We start from the raw sequence: 23,269 nt of genomic DNA, 5'->3' as shown, positions 1-23,269 counted from the left end.
GAGAAGACAAATTAGTACATAATATTTTGAAAATAAATTGCCCATTTTAATTTAGATGACAGAGTGTAAATAAATGCCCTATGCGTTCATTCGTTCAGTCGTCAAATACATTTACTGTCTGTGATAATGTGTCGTATTCGTGCTGAATTGAAAACGTTTATCACCGCCGACTATGGCTGCCGTATTTGTCTAGCAAACGTTTATATAAAACAACTTGTCTTTACTAGGATACACACTAAAATAAACGTATATATAATGTCATTGCGGAAATGTTTTCAGTTTTCTTGACCGAAGAAACAAAATATGTTTTTCGACATATTAACTGAACGAGGAAATAATTCTATTAAGCGGCCTATCAACTGAACGAGGAAATATTTTCTACGTAGCGACAAATAAACTTTACGAGGAAATAATTTATGTTAGCTAGAAATCAACCAATGCAAACGTAAATAGGTTTAGACTCTGACCTGGACGAGGAAGTACTTACCGTTTAATATCAGCGATCAGCCAATAAAAATTGCTATGGTATATGATTTGAACCAGCCCTGTGACTTATAAACAACCGTATGCGCATACACATCACAAATACTGGTATTTCTCACTGAATGACAATTTGCAGGTAAGAGTCATTTTCAAACGTTTTCAAAGATTGTTTGTAAAATTATATCATGAAAGAATAACTGCATTATACACATTGTTCTTTTACTTTGACTTCTGAAATTTCTGAAAAACGTTATATTAAGACTATTTTCCTTTGCAAAATTGTTTCTTTAAAAGAAACTTGACCATGACAGCAAAAGCTCAAGAATATTTTACTACTGATGTGATGATGACTGGACTTCTGATGAGAAATACGACTCGATCGACTCCATGCACACATTTCGAAAATGTCCTTAAACTCGACTACCTAATCACCTTCATAATTTTATATAAAACAAGAAAACAAAGAACTTATAAAATATTGATAAAAGATTGTATTATTGATCAAATATTGTATCTTTACTTTTTCAGTATTACAGAATGAGCAAATTCATAATAATTTCCATCGTCTTGGCGCTAATCTGCGTGATCAACGTGCTATGCACTCCTGTTTGGAACGGTAACCATTTTGCTTTGTTTTGCTTTGGGTTTTGGGGACGAGGGCATTATAGTTTTGTTTTGTTTTGATTGTTTGCGGCGTCAAGATATTTTAGGTAGAATGCATATTCAAGTTATATTTCTTTAATCAACGATATTCATAAGAAATATATGACACCAAATTTTTCAGATCCATTGATTAAAAATAGAGTTTTTATGTAAATAAAGTTCAAACTAGTGTTAACAATCCAACAAGAATTTAAATTTTAAAATTCAGGAATATGTTTATTTGTGCACATGCATTGTCACAGTGGTTGTTAACCAGCTAAAGTCATTTTTTCGAACTCTCAGAATCATTTCCATATTTCTTGGCATTTATGGTGCACGGGCGTCATTATTTCCTCCACTGAATACAATTTTAAACATTTCAAGCTTGGTTACTCAATTAACTTAAGCTGCACATTAACCCGGCTTTAAAGAAGTAGAACCTTCATATACAAACGAAAAAAAAGTACCACAGACTTGTTCTAGTCCTAACAACTTTTTGTGAAGAAACAATCAAATACATACTATTTAAGAGACATAAGTATACCACATAAATGGTTGACAATATTTGGAGACTGCAGCAAAGTTTTAATAATGAAATAAACAACATTTTGGAGTCACATACCATTAAATAATAATTTTCTTATACTTGCAAGTGTCAGTAATTGTTGAATTTTTCAAGAATATTGATTCATGTATGATTTCCCTTCTTTCTGTCAAGGTTTTAAATTACAAGACTCCAGATATTAACGGAAACAGTTGCGTAAATGTGCTCCCTGGCTAGCGTCACAGGGAGTCTGATGTTTTATCAATAACGTACGGCGAAATCTCTGACAATATGAAATCCCCTTATCGGTAATATAAATAAACACGAGGAGTACAAGCGTGACCACAATCCTTCGCTCGATTCGACTTTTTCTCACGCGTCTTTTATCGCTTCAGAATCGCAAGAAGACTGAAAAACTACACATATAGATTCAAAAGACAGTAACGTACCAACGCATATCTCTTAAATGACCATGGCCTGAATCCAATCCGGCGAATTAACCTTTATTTTCACCACTACGATCAAAATTCCTTTCTAGCAAAATTGGCTAGACGGAAGTAGCACATTCTACCAGTTTCTACCCTGCAGTAAATATGTGTTAGGGTCTAATAATTGTACCGAACACGGCGCAGAATCTGTGTTATCTTTGAATATTAGGGAAATTTATGACGGTTGATGACGTTATCAACCGTTATTTCTACTATCAAAACTTTGACTACATATTTCTGTTCTGGAAATTTAAATAAAATTATAAAATGATACAATCTGAAATGCAAAGCAAGATAAACATTTTATCTTGTGAAATTACTTTCATCATGTTATTCAGCATATTTACTGCAGGGTAGAAACTGGTAGAAAGTGCTACTTCCGTCTAGCCGATTTTGCTAGAAAGGGATTTTGATCGTAGTGGTGAAAATAAAGGTTAATTCGCCAGATTGGATTCAGGCCATGGTCATTTAAGAGATATGCGTTGGTACGTTACTGTCTTTTGAAAGTATATGTGTAGTTTTTCAGTCTTCTTGCGATTCTGAAGCGATAAAAGACGCGTGAGAAAAAGTCGAATCGAGGGAAGGGTTGTGGTCACGCTTGCACTCCTTGTGTTTATTTATATTACCGATAAGGGGATTTCATATTGTCAGAGATTTCGCCGTACTTTATTGATAAAACGTCAGACTCCTGTGCTAGCGTCAACCATTTTAAGCACTTTTAATATTTGTTTAAATATTGTTTTAATTTCTTGGTTATCTACATTTTAATAAAATGCTGTCACTAACCCGTCTCTGATTGATCGTATCTACTACCAAATGTTTGTAGGTAACAATAAAAGTAAATTATTTATATAGTTTCATGAATATTAAAATATTATATTTCGGACTAATTAAAAACATTCGGCACAAGACCTCTAAATGTGAAGTTTTGTTCATTTACACATAAAAATGTATGCACTAAAAATAGAAAATCTTTATGTGTCGAAGGAGTGAGTAACTAAAACAATCATTAATGTTGGGTTATTAATAGATCCCTAACATAAAGCCACCTTATATAAGGCATAAATCGTATGTCACAAACATGATTTATATACATACGCATGCTTGCACAACTCAGCCAAATTTGAGTTACAGCAATCAAGTGAATGGCATCCAAAATGGTAATAAAGAAACGTTGAATGTGATAAAACACAACTACATGTATTTCTAATTTGAAATATTTTCCTCCCGAAGAGGTATTGAATCCGATTGTTAATATAACGACCACAGACGTATTTTAATATTTGTTTAGCTGCAGACAAATACATCAGATAAATAAGCATTCAGATTGCTTAGTTCTGGTTTCAGTATTAACGGGAGAACGGAAGGGGCACCCCGTGGGCCAGACGTTTCTAAGCGAATTAACAACGGGTGCCAGAGGTCTTGGGCGCCAAAACCCCTTTTGGCCATCATCGTCGCCATTTATCCTTAGTACGCCACTATTTGGCTTCGACAGCTTTCATGCAGGAGGGAATATTAAACATGACAAAACATTATTTCAAAGCATGTTATCAGAGTAAGTGTAACAAAAAGATCATATTAACTATTTGAAAGACTTTGTTCTCTTGTATCTGTTAAAAATAATAATTTTCATTCCCCGTTTCACCAGCTCGGGCTAACTCTGGTCGGCCTTTCGGTTATGGCTTTGGCTTCCAACCAGGATTCCAAGGAGTATTCCAACCAGGATTTCAACAAGGATTCCAGTCCTATCTAGGTCCTTATGGTTACAGTTTTGGAAATGCTGGTACCAGCGGTTGGCCCAGTAACTATAGAAGTTACTCCACTGGTGGACAACCTTATTTGAACGGCAGAATTTAATCACACCTCAGACGGTTTTTACTGATCTAATTCAAGTCATCTATTCTTGAAAGACATTTATATTTTTAACTGACGACCTCTTTATTGCGCAGTTTTTTAAAGGATATCGTTTCCTGAAAAATGTCAATAACTTTTGTTGAAATCTGTTGTCTATAAAATAATACCTATAAAAATATGTGCATGAATTGTAGCAATTGTACATGCGATGCTATTCAATTAAAAACGTTTGAAATCAGTGTTTTAAATAATAGTCTAATAGCTTCCAGCAGTAAGAATGGCTATATTCTAAACGACAGAGTGTAAAATTAGCAATGATACATTCTCTTTTTCTTGGGGATGGGGGGCACCGTATAGGTGCCTTCCCCCTTAATTACTGGAGAAAAGAAAAAATACATTTTCGAGTTTTGTTATTAGAAAGGATTGTTAGTACTAATGCCTATACAAATATGTGCATGAATTGTAGCAAGCAGAATAATAAATTATATTATGTGTACCTAGAGTCAATTCTAAACTTAATGTAATTTAAATATCAGTTGTGGAGAACATTTTCAATCAATAAGTCAAAATATCCTGCTTTTGTAGAACAATATTCGTATTTTAAAATATCTAGATCGGTAAAGTTTACTAAAATCAAATCCCTGAAATGTAACACTGAAATTAAAGAAGAGTTATATTATTTTAAAATTATCGACAGCCTTGCCTCCCTTTACAGAAGTTAGTTGTTGTTGTTGTTGTAGGGTTTAACGCCATTTTTCAGCACACGATAGGCTATACATGGTGGCCAGTATTAATGGTGGAGGAAGAACCCATGAAAACCCTGGAAAGAACAACCGACCCACCAGAGGCTACTGGCAAGCTTTCTCATATTCCCACATTGGCCGAATCCTAAACTCGAACCCATGCAGACAGAGGTGAGATGGCAGTGATCCGTAACGGAGAGCGCTTTAGACCACTCGGCTGCTCGGGGGCCCCTGAGAGAAGTTAGCTTTGAACTTTTGTGCGATGTTATTCCAGAACGAACCGACCATTTATTGCTTAAAATGTGTATTGATTCATCGGTACATCCAAATATAAAGAGGAAGGTGTTGTTGTGCAGCATAAAGTCACAACTTGTGATCAGAAACAGGAAAACGGGCAAGTGTGTCCCTATTTTGATTCCAAAAGGACAAATGGCGAACTGTGATCAGAAACAGGAAGAAGGGCAAGTGTGTTCCTTTTCCTTAACTCAAACGAAAATATGGCGAGAAAATACGGATCTACCAGTTTTACTGCGTCCAACCGAGAAGAATGTTAAAGAGTTACACAACTCATTCTAAAGTTTCTTCCAAGCATGTTACAAGCATAAATGTTATCACCGATCCTTCTAGACATAGTTGATAACTACAATCAAGGCTGGAAAGAAATGACAGTCAAAGTAAAGTAGCTGATGAAGAATATTGATAAATAAGCCGGCTACTTCATGGGATGCATAAACTTAAATTAGTATATCTATCTTTCAACATTTGCTTTATTAATGAATTAAAGTGAAACAAAACTGCAAATAGCAAGTGAAATACGACGAAAGGATTATGATAGGATACAATGGATAAACTGAACGGGAACCGAGCATTGGCCATATGAAAGAAAAGCAATTTACTTTTGAAGTTTTATTCTCTATAATTCTTTTATATAAAGTGACATTTTTTATGTATTTATTTTCTGTTTTTGGCTTAAGTAATGCAACGTTTAAAACATGCCCCCACACGGCCTGCCTTCCCTTCCACTGCCCTCGGCCCCCCTCCCCTTTGCCCGCCCTTTATAAAACGCAGAGATTTCTCCACTGCATTGAACTGCACGGTATTTTTGTAATTCATATCCCTGAACTGTAAACATCTGAATTTTCTTTCTTTCTGTCTCTCGATGACCATACAGACTGTAGGTGTGTAGGTTTATTAATGTATTCAATTTCCACCATATCACCACTGTTTATTCTTTCTTTATTTCATCCATGATGAGATTTTCAGATACATACATGACAAACAAGACAAAAGAACAGAGAAAACACATGTAAATAATTGTACACGTTTCTCCTATAAATCTAACCCAAACCTGCACTGCTGCATTTGTCCGGACACATCTGTGTACATTTTAGACACCGCTATTTCTCGAGGCTCTTAAATTACGGTCAGCAGGATCTCTTTCGGTAATACATACATAATAATTCCGGATCAAATCCTATCTTTGACAACTTGTAAATGCATATGGAATAGCACAACCCTACCTATTGTGGTCATTTCGTGTTTATATTGGACAACAATTTGGAATACACCTTGTCTTGGAATGACGAACTGTTGCGCTTTCTCGAGGCCGGGCTAGTTCCTGAGTACGTTGACGACATAGAAAGTTAGAAGTTGAATTTTTTATAGGAAGAGATTGGATAACATTAACAGTATTTATAAATATGAATAAATAATATTATCATGCAGGTTAGATAAATTTTAATTCGTACTCAACAGAGATTCGAACCTATGTACGCTGGTTACGGTACGATATTCTCCTGTAGGATCCAGGGATTGTACTTTACTATATGTTTGGTGTATATTTGTAATTCTATAGTAACCTCTGTATAACTTGATTTATTTCGTAGGAACCCGGAAGAAATGTATATTTATATGAGAATTAATTACTGGGTCAGCATGCGAGCGTGTCTACTTCGTAGTATCATTCTTGGGGTTAAGTGAGCATGGTCGAAATAATATAAGGGTTGATGCATGAAGGCAATACGATTGGTACAGTAACCAGCTTACCCGGGTTCGAATCTCCGTAAAGTACGAATTAATAATTCTCTAACCTGTATGATAATGGTGTGTGTGTGTGTGTGTGTGTGTGTGTGTGTGTGTACATTTTGCAGTGACAAATACATTGACACTTAAACCACAACTAAATATGTTACTCTGAAATATTTTGTGAACAGTGTATTTAACATATTTTTTCTTCTCATTTCATTATTTTTAGGTGAGTTTTTAATAAAAATTATGTTGGGAAAATCGATCTCCATAATGTTTTTATAAGATATAGATTTTATATTTTTATACACTACAAACGTCATGAAATTTACATAATTATTACTTTAAGTATATACAATATAATAAATGAATAATTTAGCGTAATGAATAGCACAAATAAATGAATCAACCGCTCCGGTGGCCTAAGTGGTTAGAGCGTCCGCTTCGGATGCGAGAGGTCGCGAGTTCGAACCTCTGCCGGATCATATCAAAGACTTATACAAATGGAACTAACAGCTGCCTCGTTTGGCGCTCAGGATTAAGAGGTTTGTATTAGGACTGGTTAGAATAATGGCACTGGGTGGTACATGATGCCACACGTCGGCCTCGATGACCCAGTGCTAGACATTACTATAAACTGCCACATTGCAGACATCGTAGCGATGACTGAAATTTTTTAAAGCTACTTTAAAAATTCAAATCACGCACTCACCCAATCAATAAATATGGTAATGTCTTTATTCTTATCCGTTATGAATGCTGATACTTGCATCTCAAACCCCTATCAATACTTTGTTAAATAAATCGATAATGATCAAAACTTCTAAAACTTTTCTATTAGTTAAATTTGGAAATAAATTTATTTCAATTTCATTTTGATTTTTATAAATGAGCTCTGCGTATGATCTGTATATCATTTGGATTTCGAGTAGAAACATGTAAATGATTGTGGGGGATGATATAGGATTGACGGCGCGCTATAATGATCTTTGCGAATTAAAGTATATGGGAATCTTTGGGAATTTAACATTCCTCATGATCCTATGGGGATCAATGAGATTTTAACATCAGGCATGATGATATGCGAATCTATAGGTACATTAAATATGCTCATATGCCCTATGAGTTCAGTGGAAGATGTAGCATTAAAAGCGTATTTAAGTAAAATAAATAACAAGCTCTTATTTGGATGTAAAATAAGGCAATTTCTACCATGACTGACCAAGACTTATAATAACGAGAGAGAGAAAGAGAGAGAGAGAGAGAGAGAGAGAGAGAGAGAGAGATTATTTTGGGATGATTTATTTTACACTATACGCTGTCATATTAATTATTTTCCATTCTGACGTGAATGTAAAGGCCAGTCCTTAACGATACTATTGATTGTTTTAAACATATTGTATTGTCGTTTTATTAAACAATATGGGATTGAACACGGATTGACTAACATCAAGGTTTTTCCCAAAAAAATAAAAACATGAAAAGACGGCATTCATTGTAATAATTGAAGTACGTCCAAAAATTAAGGTAAACAATTGTGTATATTAAGGACACGAAACGTTTCAAAAGAAAAGAGAACATATGTATGAAATTAAGTAAATAAGCAATTAATGGGGGGGGGGCATTTTCGTCCATTTCGTTGTGTACAAGTTTGTTATTTAGAATATTATTGCAAGTATTGAAAACGTTCGGTTTTTTATATATGTTTTTTTTACATGTGGGAGTATGAAAGAATTTATTTCTTTTATTAGTTAGACTACACGTTTCAGTATGAAACCTAGAGTTACATAACGTGTGTGTTAAAATAGCGAGCGAACGCTCTTTGGATATTAAATAAGGGCCCTAGAACAAAGTCTTGCCATATTCATTGTCATTTACTTCATGCATGCATGGGAGAGTAAACTAAATTGACTCTATCAAGATGTTAACTAAATTGACTCTATAAAGATGTTAACTAAGTTGACTCTATAGAGATAGTAACTATATTGACTCTATAAAGATATTAACTAACTTAACTCTATAAAGATATTAACTAAATTGACTCTGTAAAGATATTATCTAAACTGACTCAAAAGAGATATTTACTCAATTAAATCTATAAAGATATTAACTAAATTGACTGTATATAGATTATAACTAAATTGTCTCCATAAATATATTAACTAAATTAAATATATAAAGATATTAAATAAATTGACTCAATAAAGATAATAGCTAAATTGACTCTATAAAGATATTAACTAAACTAAACCTATAAAGATATATACTAAATTGACTCCGTAAAGATATTAACTAAATTGACTCTATAGAGATATTAACTAAATTAAATCTATAAAGATATTAACTAAATTCACTCTACAATAATATTAACTAAATTCACTCTACAAAGATATTAACTAAATTCATTCTATACTGATATTAACTAAATTCACACTGCAGAGATGTTAAATAAATTCACTATACGAAGATATTAACAAAATTCAATTATAAAGATATCAACAAAATTCAAGTGATGAAGATATTAACTAAATTCACTCTGTAAAGATATTAACTAAATTCACTCTGTAAAGATATTTACTAAATTCACTCTCCAGACTATGAACATGCGAAATTGTTGGAACCAATCGCGTAATTTCTTCAAAAAAGTGTGTCACGTGGTCATGACATCACACACAAAACCAAACTCAGCAGCTGTAAATATGGCGTCAAAAGATGAAAAGTGACCGTTATGAATGAACACTGGCGTGCCCAGTACTTCTGGAAGTACACATGATCAGAAGTTACGCAGTGATAGCAGTGAACAGATTTGTATTTCAATTTCTTGAAAAGATTACACCAATTTGTGTATTGTAGACGTACTAAAGAGTTGTCAATTATAAATTATCATCGCATCCGTACCCACTTTCCGACCCAATATGGATGGTCTATTAAAGAAAACAAAATGAGATTTTATTCATAGCCATTTGGAAGAGGAAATGTTTTAGAATTCTAGTAAGTTACTCTTTGTCCATGGATTCTGTTGTTCTAGTCTGAAACGTTTATAACAAAAAACGTATATTAACACTTTGAATCATCGTTTAAAACACCGCATGGCTGCCGTTTACGGCATATATAAGCACTGCCGCCGTGTGTATAATTTACGTAAAGGTACTCGTAGGCTGCCGCATACATCGTAACATGATATACGTAGTATACTCATTCTGCCACTGATTACCCTTATTTCGATATTTGCAAGTCACTGTTGTTAAAACTTTTACAAGGCTACACTATTCCACCTCTGCTAAAAATAAGAATGTTTGAATGAATATTGAGTGAATCTCATTGGTGGAAAGTTCAGTATTGTCGCCCAATAATTGCACTTTTTTAATAATTAACTCAGTTGTATGACATATCAAATTAAATTAATGAATTAAACAAGACTCCAGCTTCATAGTTTATTTTATAAGCTGTATTTAGTATAAGCAGTATATAATACAGTATATGGTATAAAGGTAAATTCTACATAAATCTAAGAAAAAGAATAACATACTCAGACCAGTATACGAAAATGTTACTATATAGCCCTGATCTTTTCCAATGATAGTAATCACATTAGTTCTCAATAAAATAAGGTAAACTAATTTTTGCACCAAGATCAATGAGTTGCTTTGATAACATTCCTTTTTTAAAATTGGCAGTCCAAGATAAATAGTCATACATTATTTCATTTGATTTGTATACAGAACTCTGCTAACCACTCAACATACCTAGGAAATAATGTCATATTTATATAAAAGACAAGATTTAATGTTTTTCCATCTTCTTCATCTTGTTTGAGTTGAATTTAGCATCAGCTTCCATAGCACAAGTGGGGATATGAAATTGGTTAATTTTTAAAATTATTTTTGACCAAATTAGGTTGGCTTATTAAGGCATGTACTGGTGTTATGTTGACTTCTCTCTCTCTCTCTCTCTCTCTCTCTCTCTACATACATACATACATACATACATACATACATACATACATACATACATACATATATATGCTCAAAGACTGTATACAGTGTCAATAGCCTAGTGGTTAGAGCATATGCCTTGGATGCGGGAAGTCGCGGGTTAGAACCCCAGCCGAGTCATACAAAAGACTTATAAAAATGGTACTAACAGCTGCCTCGCTTGGTGTTCAGCATTAAAAGGTTAGTATTTGGACCGGTCGGCCTGGTGTCAGACATCGTAGCGATATGACTGAAAACTTGTAAAAGGTATTGTTAAAAAAATAACAAACACCCATATACAGTGTCATATACATGTGGTCATATTGTATTTGTTTTTAATTGGTTAGGTTAAATCACTACACGTAAACTTCCATCTCCACCCTGCATTTTATGAAAGATATTATTTTCTTGCAGGTGCTTGTCATGGGTGTTCCATCAGACCGTCCAGAACTTGGTATATACACAACAATGCAGCAAAACAAATGTAGATCTCTAAACGTGCATCCATTTCCATATGACTAACAGAAAAGTTTTAAATTACTAAGCAACTATATTTGCAGATTGTCCTCCATAACAGTTCTGATACATATAGTGCTTTCGTGAGGTTTTGGTTTCTTGCCTGGTAAAGGCTGAAATAGTTTTGTTTCTTTTGTTGTATCTTCACAAAAGACACTTCAAATATTGTTCAAAGTGGAGAGGTAAATGAATTGTTACAATGATGAAATGCCCATCAATACATACAGTGTCCAAAAAAAGTTTCTAAAATTAATATAAATGCTAGATTCTTGTATGTTTATATAAACTAACTTAAAATTGGTATCCAGTGATATATCCTTCCAATCTCCAGGTGTTTTAAACAATTTGAAAGTTAAGAATGGATAAGAAACATTCACTGAATGGTGAAACACTGGAAACTCAAAGTAAAAACTAAAACATGAGAGGATATGACATCTTATTGTGACAATAAATATAATCATTTAAGGAGCTGTGACTGATTTAAAAAATGATGCCAAAGCAGTGTTTTGTAGTCAAAACTTTCCAAATCGTTGGAATCTTAGTTGTTTAATACCAGTAGTTTAACCCTGAGCAGGTCTGTTATGGATTGATTATTTCACAATAGTACTTTGGTGACATTTTGTTTTCACGCCCAACATAACAAAAGATGTATAAATGGATTTCATCTTGCCGTCTGTGCATTAGTCTGTCAAACACATTTTCAGTTTAAGAGCATCATTCCCAAACAATTCAAAATATTTTTATAAAACTTGTTAGCCTTATTAAGCTGTTGGTTCTGATGTGCCTTTTGCTATTCACAATTCTTCTTTTTGAATATTTGTAAAATAATTTTTCCATGTGCTTGTGCATCCATCCATTATCCTCACATTTTTTGTCTCACCACAAATCATAATGTGTTTTAATACAAACTGTCAGTGTTGTTAACCTGTATGGCCTGCATTAATTAGATAAGATTTAAGCAATAGAAATAACCTTTATTAGCCATAACAGAATACTATTTTTGAGCTAGTTCACCATCACACACACTCGACCAAATTTGTCTGCTATGTAAGCATTATACATTTTCATGGACTTAAGCCTGTTAACTAACATTAAATTTTATTTTGCTTAAATCACAAGAAAAGCAGAAACTACTATTTCAGGTTAATATTCCAAACTAAATGTTAATGTAAGAAAATATATTTTTTACAATAAAAAAAGTTGAAAGGAAATACGTGATAAATGGATAATGATAACAAATATGCAGCAGCACATCCAGAATGGAACTATTAGGACAGAACTTTAAGTAAAAGTATTACGATTGAAATTTATTCTAAATTGTATTAAAAGTAATTTTTCATTAATTTATATTGAAAATAATTTTCCACTAAAATATATGGAGATAAAATTTATATATCTGTGATATATAACTGTACGAAATTTTATAAAGATAGCACTTTACAAGCAGGTGCAGAAACCCATACAATAATACAATACATTTCGCTCGTAACTAAATATCAACAAATTGTCAGCACAAAACATACAATACATTTCGCTCGTAACTAAATGTCAACATTTATCAGAACAAAGTACATTTTGCTCGTAACTAAAAATCAACAATTGTCAGCACAAAATACATTTCGCTCGTATCTAAATGTCATCATTTAGATTTGGAGGGAAGCTGCAAAACATGCAAATTATTAATATATCAATATTGGATGCGTTGCGCAGATGGTAGACACGATCGCCATGGAAAAGTTCAAAGTGTATGTTCTCACTAACACTGAGCAAACGAAAAACTGTATAAATAGCAAATCAGGCTTACGAAGAATTAATTCGTTGCTCCAGTCAGAACAGTTCTGTCTTTTCCTTACAGGTAAGAATCGTCTGCGTTCGCAAACTTCTTTAAAGAATGTGTACTTTTTAATATTTGAGACTTTAACGGTAAAGTTCATAATTTCCAACATTTTTGTGAGTTCTTATCTGTTATATTATAATATAATGGAATGTTTAATTGTATTTGTGGCATGTATTATTGGAAAAGAAGAATTCGCTACCAACTTCATGTTTAGATTTAATTTGCAGCTAATAGATTCTTTAAGTAATATTGAGTAATGTTTAGTAACCTATTCAAAATTAGTATCCTATTTTAGCACGATACATTTCTCCAAAATGATCGTTGCATTATTCGCAACTATTGAATTTTATACTCGTTGGATATCATAAAGTTAATTGAGATTTAGCTATCTATATTGCATTCTGAAAGTTACCAATCAATATATACAATGAAGTTGGTAAGCACGATGGGAACGTGTAAGTTTATATGTATTTCTTGTATTTTAAATATAAAGGCTTTATAAATGTATCTTTAGAATTTAGCATTATATATATATATATATATATATATATATATATATATATATATATATATATATATATATATATATATATATATATATATATATATATATATATATATATATATATATATATATATATAAGAATTCGTTGCTCCAGTCAGAATAGCTGTCTTTTCCTTACAGCCATTCCGTACCTCATTCCCAAAGATGTAGTCGTATCTTCATGGTTATTGGTGACACCCTTGTTAGAGAGTCTGAATTCCCTTTCTCTCTCTCTCTCTGTCTGTCTGTCTGTCTCTGTCTCTCTCTCTCTCTCTCTCTCTCTGAACATGGGCAAGACATGTCTTAACTTATGAGTAATCTCTTCTCATAGCAAGATATGAGAAGAAGGTTATGATACAAAGCAATGTCATAACTGAACCTACAAAATAATCTCACACATTAGTTCATGAAATACATATATCAATATATATTTTAGTATTTATGACAAGTAATATTGTCTTTTTCATGCTTTTATAATTCCCTGGCCCTGTTAAAACAATCCGGTTCTCCAAAAAACATTAGAAGCCCTTATATACAGTGGTTCCCCTCTTGAACGGCTCATTGACCACCTACTTTTTTATGGCACTGACGAGTTTCTGTTTTAAAGTATCCCTCAAGAAAGTCCACCCCTCAAATGCGACCAGCAGCAATTATAATTGTGCAAAAATGAAGATTTTCTTGTCACAAGTGGCCACATTTTATTTTAATATGTGTCGGAAACCAATATTTAATTGGTACAGTAAGTAATATGATTATCTCTACTGATGTCTATTTCCTAATGTCAGGTTTTCATTACTTAAAGAAGTGTTTGCTGAAGTACATGTACTACTAAGGTTAATATATCATTATCTATAAATGCGGACATTTGCAGGAAATGGGCTTAAAATTTATGTGAGTATTGGGCTTCACACAGCTGTCGAGTTCTTCTCTTTGATGATTACAATTGGACATAAATTGTCAAGATCACAAAATGGTATTCATGTGATAAAAATAGATTTTGTGGATTAGCACACAGGAAGAAATTAACCTTGAACAGCACCGAGTACCAGACAAAGACCAGAAAATCATGAGACAACTGACTTAAAGTTGAACTCATGCATCACTTCCTTTAGAAACAAGGCATTTCGTCCACAAAAGTTTCATCTTCATAATTAATTGCAGTACTTTACCATTAGCAACAAAGGAAAAAATCTTTAGAAAACTTTAACATGTCATCACGAAAATGGAGACTTATTACTTTAAAAGAAAAGTTAAAGTCATTGGACTCAACAGCCTTGGTGGTGGTGTGGGGGATCAAATCGCTTTATGTTGGAAAGACTCCAGTGCAATTTTTGTAACAGATAAGGAGAATATTCATCAGCGTTGGAGAATGGAGTAAATGGAAAGAGAATTGTATACGTACCAAGATATAAATGACATTTTTGAAAGTTTCTGCAATTTGCATGACAAATATACCTCACTTGCATTTCATGCTTAAGTCGAGAATAAGAATTATTACTGTAGAGTTTGTTCAATTGAAATAAGTCTGTTCTTAAGACAAGAACATTTTAGTAATTAATGCTGCTTTTAAATGAAGATATTAAATGCTTTGAAGTTATGTGTAACTTTCTTACTACCTTACTATACACATTACATACACTTATGCACAAACAATTTAGTCCTTCAATTGAAAAGACCACTCATCTTATATAGCCACTTTCCATTGCAGAAGGGGTGGCTATATAAGAACGCGACCAGTGTGTGTGTGTGTGTGTGTGTATATATATATATATATATATATATATATATATATATATATATATATATATATATATATTTATTTATTTATTTCAAACATTTGAAAGATCTTTTAATCTTAAAGACCTAATAATGTTTCCTACTTTAAATATTCTCAGCATGTTTTTATATTTTCCAATTTCAAGGTGCTTGTTTTTGTAATCATATCATTATATATGTTTTTTTAATCTTATATGTGTTGTCTAATGTTGTAAAGCGCTTAGAGCTTCTAAAGATTAGGCGCTATACAAAGTTCTCATTATTATTATTATTATTATTATTATTATTATCTTCAGTCAGTTTTGTCAGGGTGGTGGATAAGCTGTAGATATATAGAACTAATAATATATTGGTGGTGTGAATATTTCTATAGATAGTGATGAAGTAAACATTTGTGTCCAGTGTCTGTAAACTGCCACAAACTGGTTTTAATTATATATGATCTTTTTATTTTGTGTGTTTACAGAGTGGACATCCAAACTCAGATGTAACATGGAGTTATATCATGCAGCAGTGACTCAGCAATCAGCTTTTTGCCATCTTCTCCAAAGGACAACTTTACCAGGAACATCTTACATGTTCCTTTTGGAGAAGAGTATGATGGACATGGCAGTTGTTTAAGTGTTAATCAGGATTGTGATATATCTTATTTTATATTTAGATTTGGTATCGCTGTTGTTTAAGTGGTACTCGGGATTGTGACATAGGTCCAGGAGAGAGAGAGGCCATCCACTTTCTTACCCGGGATACTGGAGCTGGCGATGAAATTGGCTGGGACTTTGTGGACCATGTTCTGAGCTCATATATTTCTTTTGGCTGGTATTGTACAATCATGAATAACTTCTGCAAACGTGTCAGTCATAATTCTGCTTCTTTTATGTCAAATAATACTTTTATTGCATGTTTTTTTTCCTGGATAAGTAAGTTCAATTTAGATTATAGACAGCCATGTTCCATTTTCAAATTTACTCCAAAACTGTCAGCTGCTGATGGGACTAAGATAGGCATCAACATTCGACATTCAACAGTTGTACCAATAGAGACTCCAACGAATGACTTTACAATAGATCCTTGTCATCGAAGGAATAAGAAGGCTTTCATTAGCTTTGCCAAGGGTGACCATGATTCAAAAGATAAAGCTCAGAGTAGAAATCACTTACTCTACCTTTCTAAGAGAGTGCTTGGTACCTTGGGCAGTGCTGATGAAATACCTTTAGAAGAGGTAAAAAACAGAAATGATATTCTATTACATGTTGATAGACATTTTCACTCAATGTTGAATATTTTTCTTCGGAATGGTTGTAACAACAGAGTATTGAGAAAGTTAGCAGTTCTTTTTACGATATTATCTTCAAATCATTCCATTTCAAGCATTTCCATCAGACTCACTATTCATAAGCAAATCTATGAAGCCGCTAAGAAGAATGTCACAAATATAGTCCATGCAGCGAAATCAGCCCACTACACTACTAAGATCATGGAAAGTTCCAGCTGCAAAGAGCTCTTCGAGATTACTAACAAGCTAATATCAAGGAACAAATCTACACCACTTCCAACTACCTTTTCTCCAGTCGACCTTCCGTAAATGTTTGCAAATTTCTTCCGTGACAAAGTACAAACCATTAGAGATAAGCTTGACACCAGAATTTCAATTGACTCGTCGTCACCATACAGTTGGGATACAGAATTTGAGCGGCAACCATTAGCAGCATTTGAACCTGTCTCTATGGATTTCGTACGTACAATCCTGATGAAGAGTGCACCAAAGTCATGTGAACTTGATCCAATTCCAACATCACTGCTGCTTGAGTGCTTAGATCCAGTATTGCCTTCACTAACTGATGTTATTAATACCTCTCTCTCATCCGGGGAATTCTCATCATTTTTCAAAACTGCCATTGTAAAGCCTCTGCTGAAGAAACCAACACTTGACCATAACGATTTAAAGAACTACCGCCCAGTTTCTAATCTCCCATTCATATAAAAAATCTTAGAAAGGTTGTTCTATCCCAGCCTGTATCTCATCTAAATTCAAACAGTATTTTTAGCAATGTACAATCTGCATATCGCCCTTGCCACGGTAGTGAAACTACTCTTCTAAAAGTAGTCAATGACATTCTCTCTGCGTTGGATAGCGGAAAGATTACAGTCCTCACCCTCCTTGATTTGTCTGCAGCATTTGACACAATAGACCATGATATATTACTTCACCGTCTCCAGCATGTATTTGGAATTCATGATACAGCCTTACTGTGGTTCAAGTCTTACTGGGACAAAAGGACACAAATTTTATCTGCAAATGGAATACACTCCAGCCCAGTTGATCTATATTGTGGTGTTCCACAAGGGTCTGTTCTTGGACCTGTTCTCTTCATTCCGTACACTCAGTCGCTCTCAAGTGTCCTAGATCATCATCCAGTGTCTCACCAATTGTACGCTGATGACACCCAAATATACAAATCTAGCCACCCAACTGAAGTTGATGCTACCATCCAAGGTGGAGAGAGATGCATTTCTGATGTGAAATTATGGATGACATGTAACAAGCTGCATATGAATGATGATAAAACTGAGACCATTCTGATCACAACACAAAGACTTTCTCATTCACATCCTTTACGTCAAACAATAAATATCAGCTACACCAACATTAAATTCACACAATCAGTACGAAACCTAGGTGTTACTCTGGACAGTATTCTCACATTGCACCAACATGTCATGAACATATGCAAGGCTGCATAGCTTGAGCTGAGACGCATCAGCTCAATTCTCAAATATCTTTCAGTTCATGCCACTAAAACACTTGTGTGTTCATTAGTACTTTCAAGACTGGACTATTGTAACTCAATTCTGTCTGGTTCATCTCAATATCTACTCCAGAAACTTCAAAAAGTTCAAAACACAGCTGCTCGGATCATACTTAGAGTACCACGATCAGAGCACACCTCCCCACTGCTCTGTACCCTACACTGGCTATCCATTCGATCAAGAATCAAACACAAAATTTGTTCTCTGTGCTACGTTTCACTGTAGACTCTAGTCCAACATACCTATCCGACCTCACCTATGTGTAAACACCAGCAAGATACCTACGCTCCACTTCTGACAATCGTATACTCATTATTCCCACTATGAAAACAAAGTCATATGGACAGTGTTCTTTTGCATACCAGGGCCCAGCAACGTGGAATGAATTGCCCATTGAACCTAGACACAAAGACACAGTGATCACATTCAAGAGGGCTCTCAAAACTCACTTATTTCGACTGCAAGAACAAACTTAAAGACCTAATAATGTTTCTTACCTTAAATATTCTCAGCATCTTTTTTTTAATGTTTTCTAATTTAATGGCGTTTGTTTTGTAATCATATCATTATATGATTTTTATCTTATATGGTTTGTGTAATGTTGTAAAGCGCTTAGAGCTTCTAAAGATTATGCGCTATATAAAGTCCTCATTATTATTATTATTATTATTATTCCCTATCGATTTGTTGATGACTTCCAATCTATTTTAAACTTAGTTAGGAAAAATTCAAATTTAGACACAAATGTTATAAACAGAGTTGCCAAGTTTTCTCTTGAAATTAGAGATGTATTATTTGCAGTCAAGAATACTGATATATGTTTAGCAACTTTAGATTTTTTTGACCAGCTGGTGTCTTGAGTGAAACAGCTTTTTTCAAACTGTAAAGAACCAGATCAAATTAATCCTAAACCAGGTAGTTATAATCCTGCTAAATTTGGGAGAGCATATTACTTCACCACCCCACCCCACCCACCCCAGCAGTTAAGAGAAATTCTAAAATACACAATTGATAAAATGTCTCATAATAGTACTTACGATGATGAACCTGTAAGAGCTGAAGCAAAATGCAATAAAAAATACCCTGAAGTGGGAAGGAAGGGTACAACATACTTGTTTCTCTGGTTTGACGCACAGCATTATGGGCATTGCTATGGATATCATATGATACCAGGACATGAAGGGAGAAAAGAAAGCGATGTATGAGCAATCTCCTAGCAAGATATTTACTATATTCAAGTTATAAAGATATCAACAAAATTCAAGTGATAAAGATATTAACTAAATTCAATCTACAAAGATATTAACGAAATTCAAGTTTTAAAGATATTAACTAAATTCACTCTATAATGATATTAACTAAATTCACACTATAAAGATATTAAATAAATTCACTATACGAAGATATTAACAAATTTCAAGTTATAAAGATATTGACTTAATTCAATTTTTAAATATATTAACTAAATTCACAATAAAAATATTAACTAAATTCACTATAAAAGATATTAACTAAATTCACTCTAAACAGATATTGACTAAATTCAAGTTATAAAGATATGAACTAAATTCACTCTACACAGATGTTAACTAAATCCACTCAATAAAGATATTAACTAAATCCACTCTACACAGATATTAACTAAATTCACTATAAAAGGTATTAACTAAATTCACTCTACACATATATTAACTAAATTCACTCTATGAAGACATTAACTAAATTCACTCTACAAAGATATTAACTAAATTCAAGTTCTTAAGATATCAACTAAATTCATTCTATAATGGTATTAACTAAATTCACTATATGAAGATATTAACTAAATTCACTCTAATGGTATTAACTGAACTCACTCTATAAAAATACTAACTAAATTGACTCTTTAAAGATACTGACTAAATTCACTCTACAAAGATATTAACTAAATTTACTCTACAAAGATGTTAACTAAATTCACTCTATAAAGATATTAACTAAATTCACTCTATAAAGATATATACTAAATTCTCTAGTATATATAAGAATTTCAATCCTTTGTTGGTACATGCCACCACTTAGCGATTCAAAAGTTGACTAAATGTTATATATATATATATATATATATATATATATATATATATATATATATATATTCAAAACAGCTGTTGTTTGTTGAGTAAAATGTATGAGTGCCGCCATAAGTATGGTGTTTGTGACAATTTCCTTTAGTGCCATCATGGTACACGTGACTTAGCAAAACTAAATTGTCACTCTGATGATATATTCAACGTCAAGCCATTAAGAGTTGGCGGAATGCACAAAAGCGTGAACGGGTACGATCAAAACAACTACAAATGACATAAATTTCGACAATGGATCAACTAAAACAATCTGAGTATTTTATTTTCCGCACACAAAAATAATAACCAGCTGTATACTAAGAAAACACGTGTTCACCGCTGGTCCGTCTTTCTCTTAGGTGAGTATTGTACTCATCAGAGTTCATCCAGACACAGTGCTGCATCACCCTTTAGTCAACAGTAAATGGGAAATTAACTCAAGTGCACAACTTATACTTCAGTTATGGAAAGAATCGTGAATAAGCACAGTTTTTATAACGTTGGTAGAACAATATGTACACATATAAAACCGCTTCTCTAGTAACATTGAATCCCCTAAATGTAACGTTAAAAAAATGAATAGTTAAATTTGTTAAAATTATAGGTTGCATTAAGACTTGGACTTGTTTTTGTTGTTTTTTTTATGCATGATGTCATTGCAGAGGCATATCAACAGAACGGTCGTTTCAAATTAAAATAACGCATTGGTGTGCAGCAGACAGTCACGAAGTATGTTCAGAAATAGAAAAACATTTCAATTGCTACATGAAGAAAAGCTATAAAATATGGATCATCGAATTCACTGTGTCCAGCTAGGATGTGTCATAAAACAATGGAAAATGTTTAGACAAACAACTGAGGCAATCACAGTTGGAATAATTAGAGGGAGAAGAAGATGAGAACGAATAATATTTTTTTAAATACAACGTCGCCTTTAATGGGGTGTAAAAATTATTGTTATTGTTATTCTCATTCTCATTCTTCTTCTTCTTCTTCTTCTTATTATTATTATTATTATTATTATTATTATTATTATTATTATTATTATCATTGTTATTATTATTATTATTTGTCGCTTTTAATAGGTGTATAAATTATTATTATTATTATTATTATTATTGTTGTTGTTGTTGTTGTTGTTGTTGCTGCTGTCATTGTTGTTGTTTTTATAAGATCTTCTTTTCAAATATTTCTCAATTTGCAAGTAATGCAATAAAAATTTATAAAAACTAAGAAGATGGTGTTTTCTTATATAGAAGAATATGTTTAACCTGAAACCTACATATTTGATTTTTCTTCCAAACCATCGAAATAGGAAATAAAGCTCATACAGGCTTACCTTTGGTTCAGTGGTGTTGTTCATACGATCTATTCATGTACAAAATGGCTTCATTTCGCAAACCAGTGATTCATGAGCAACTGCCGTGGACGCAAATGAAATCATTAAAGCGTGAAATATCGGTAACGCTAACATTCAAAACTGTTCCCGGAGTGGCCGAGTGGTCTAAAGCGCTCAAAGTTACGGATCACTCTCATCTCACCTCTGTCTGCGTGGGTTCGAGTCTCGGATTCGGCCAATGTTGGTATGTGAGAAAGCTTGCCAGTGGCTTCTTTTCCGGGGTTTCGTCGTTCTTCCTCCACCATTTATACTGGCCGCCATGTATAGCATATATTGTGCTGAGAAATGGCGCGAAACCATACAACAACAACAACAACAACAGCCAAGAGATAGCCCGATCTAACTATGGATGATCATGGGGTTCAATGAATAGTGCCTGTAAAGCAGACATAAGCTTGAAATATAACCAGTGTGTCAGGGACGAATGAACAAAAGGAAAGACGAGCAAGGATAACAAAATAGTATACTCCCAGCTTCTTAGCGGGGCATACCAATTTTGATTTTATAGTTTTTGGGGCGCTTACAGACAATCCCGAATCATTTGGATAAACAGCGGAAAGTGCTGCGTGATAGTAATATGTATGCTTAAATAAATCTTTTGTGACTTTTCAATAAATTTCTGTGAATCGTTCTCTCTATACTACACTGAGCAGTTCTTTCAAATCTAAAATCTTTCTTTCGCCCTAGGATGACCATATATACCGTCTCGCCTATGAGTCGAACCCACTGCAAACTGCATTGATCCAGATCTGCAGTCGCATATATGGATCTATGCAGTTTACTAGGCCTAATCAGAGGAACAAACAAATTAGACTCTGATCGGCTGAGGCATTATGCTACGGCATATTATGGTCGATGATTATTTTTCGGTTGAATCTGACTTATAAACGAGTATAAACGGTAATTGACATCTGCGATATTTTCTGTGTGTCTGTTTAGAATACATTAAAAGTTATGTATCTGTGCGGAAATAACTTGAATTAAGTTCACTAGATCAATGCTGTAGTATTTGTTCTTATCCGGCCTTTTGGACTTAATGTGGCATCACTCAATGTTTGATTAATCCCAGCAGAATCACATGTGTGTCCAATTCGTTTAAACTATTTCTTTTTATAAAAAAAGCAGATTATTCATTAGGTCTTACAACAACTTTAAGTTTCGAATCTATTCATAGATATGAATTTAGTATATATATATATGTTCACATTAAGGCCATAAACATGTGTCTTTAAAGTTGAACAAACATTATCTTATAATCTATTCTACTGTATGGTATGTTGGATATAGATTCAATATTTTCACCATAAGAATCGTTTTGATACGGAAACAAAAACAATTGTTGTTTTACTCGTTATCACATTACTTACCAGGAGTGTTGGAATTAAGTGCCTTTCCAAATAAGTCATGTATCATCACCTGACTAAGCACTTGATGATGAGTCTTGCAACCATAACGCAGGGCCGTCTTAATCATTGACGTTTCGTTGAAGAGTGAGGTGACCTGAGCAGGAAATGAACTGAAGTGCGTTTAA

The 23,269-nt window shown here is 33.4% G+C and overlaps 2 long non-coding RNA genes across 2 annotated transcripts; both read left to right on the top strand.

The window, feature by feature from the left end:
- Positions 1 to 538: 538 nt before the first annotated feature.
- Positions 539 to 4,250, top strand: LOC149807366 (uncharacterized). Its single transcript, XR_016415054.1, has 3 exons — positions 539 to 619; positions 1,012 to 1,099; positions 3,806 to 4,250. It is a non-coding gene; the product is annotated as an uncharacterized LOC149807366 (long non-coding RNA).
- An 8,755-nt stretch (positions 4,251 to 13,005) lies between these two features.
- Positions 13,006 to 18,897, top strand: LOC149807365 (uncharacterized). Its single transcript, XR_016415042.1, has 2 exons — positions 13,006 to 13,124; positions 15,893 to 18,897. It is a non-coding gene; the product is annotated as an uncharacterized LOC149807365 (long non-coding RNA).
- Positions 18,898 to 23,269: the final 4,372 nt, after the last annotated feature.

This window comes from Sinohyriopsis cumingii, chromosome 1, assembly GCF_028554795.1.
Source record: "Sinohyriopsis cumingii isolate HCF-2022 chromosome 1, ASM2855479v2, whole genome shotgun sequence".
NCBI lineage: Eukaryota > Metazoa > Mollusca > Bivalvia > Unionida > Unionidae > Sinohyriopsis > Sinohyriopsis cumingii.
This window is presented reverse-complemented; position numbering and strand designations above follow the sequence as displayed.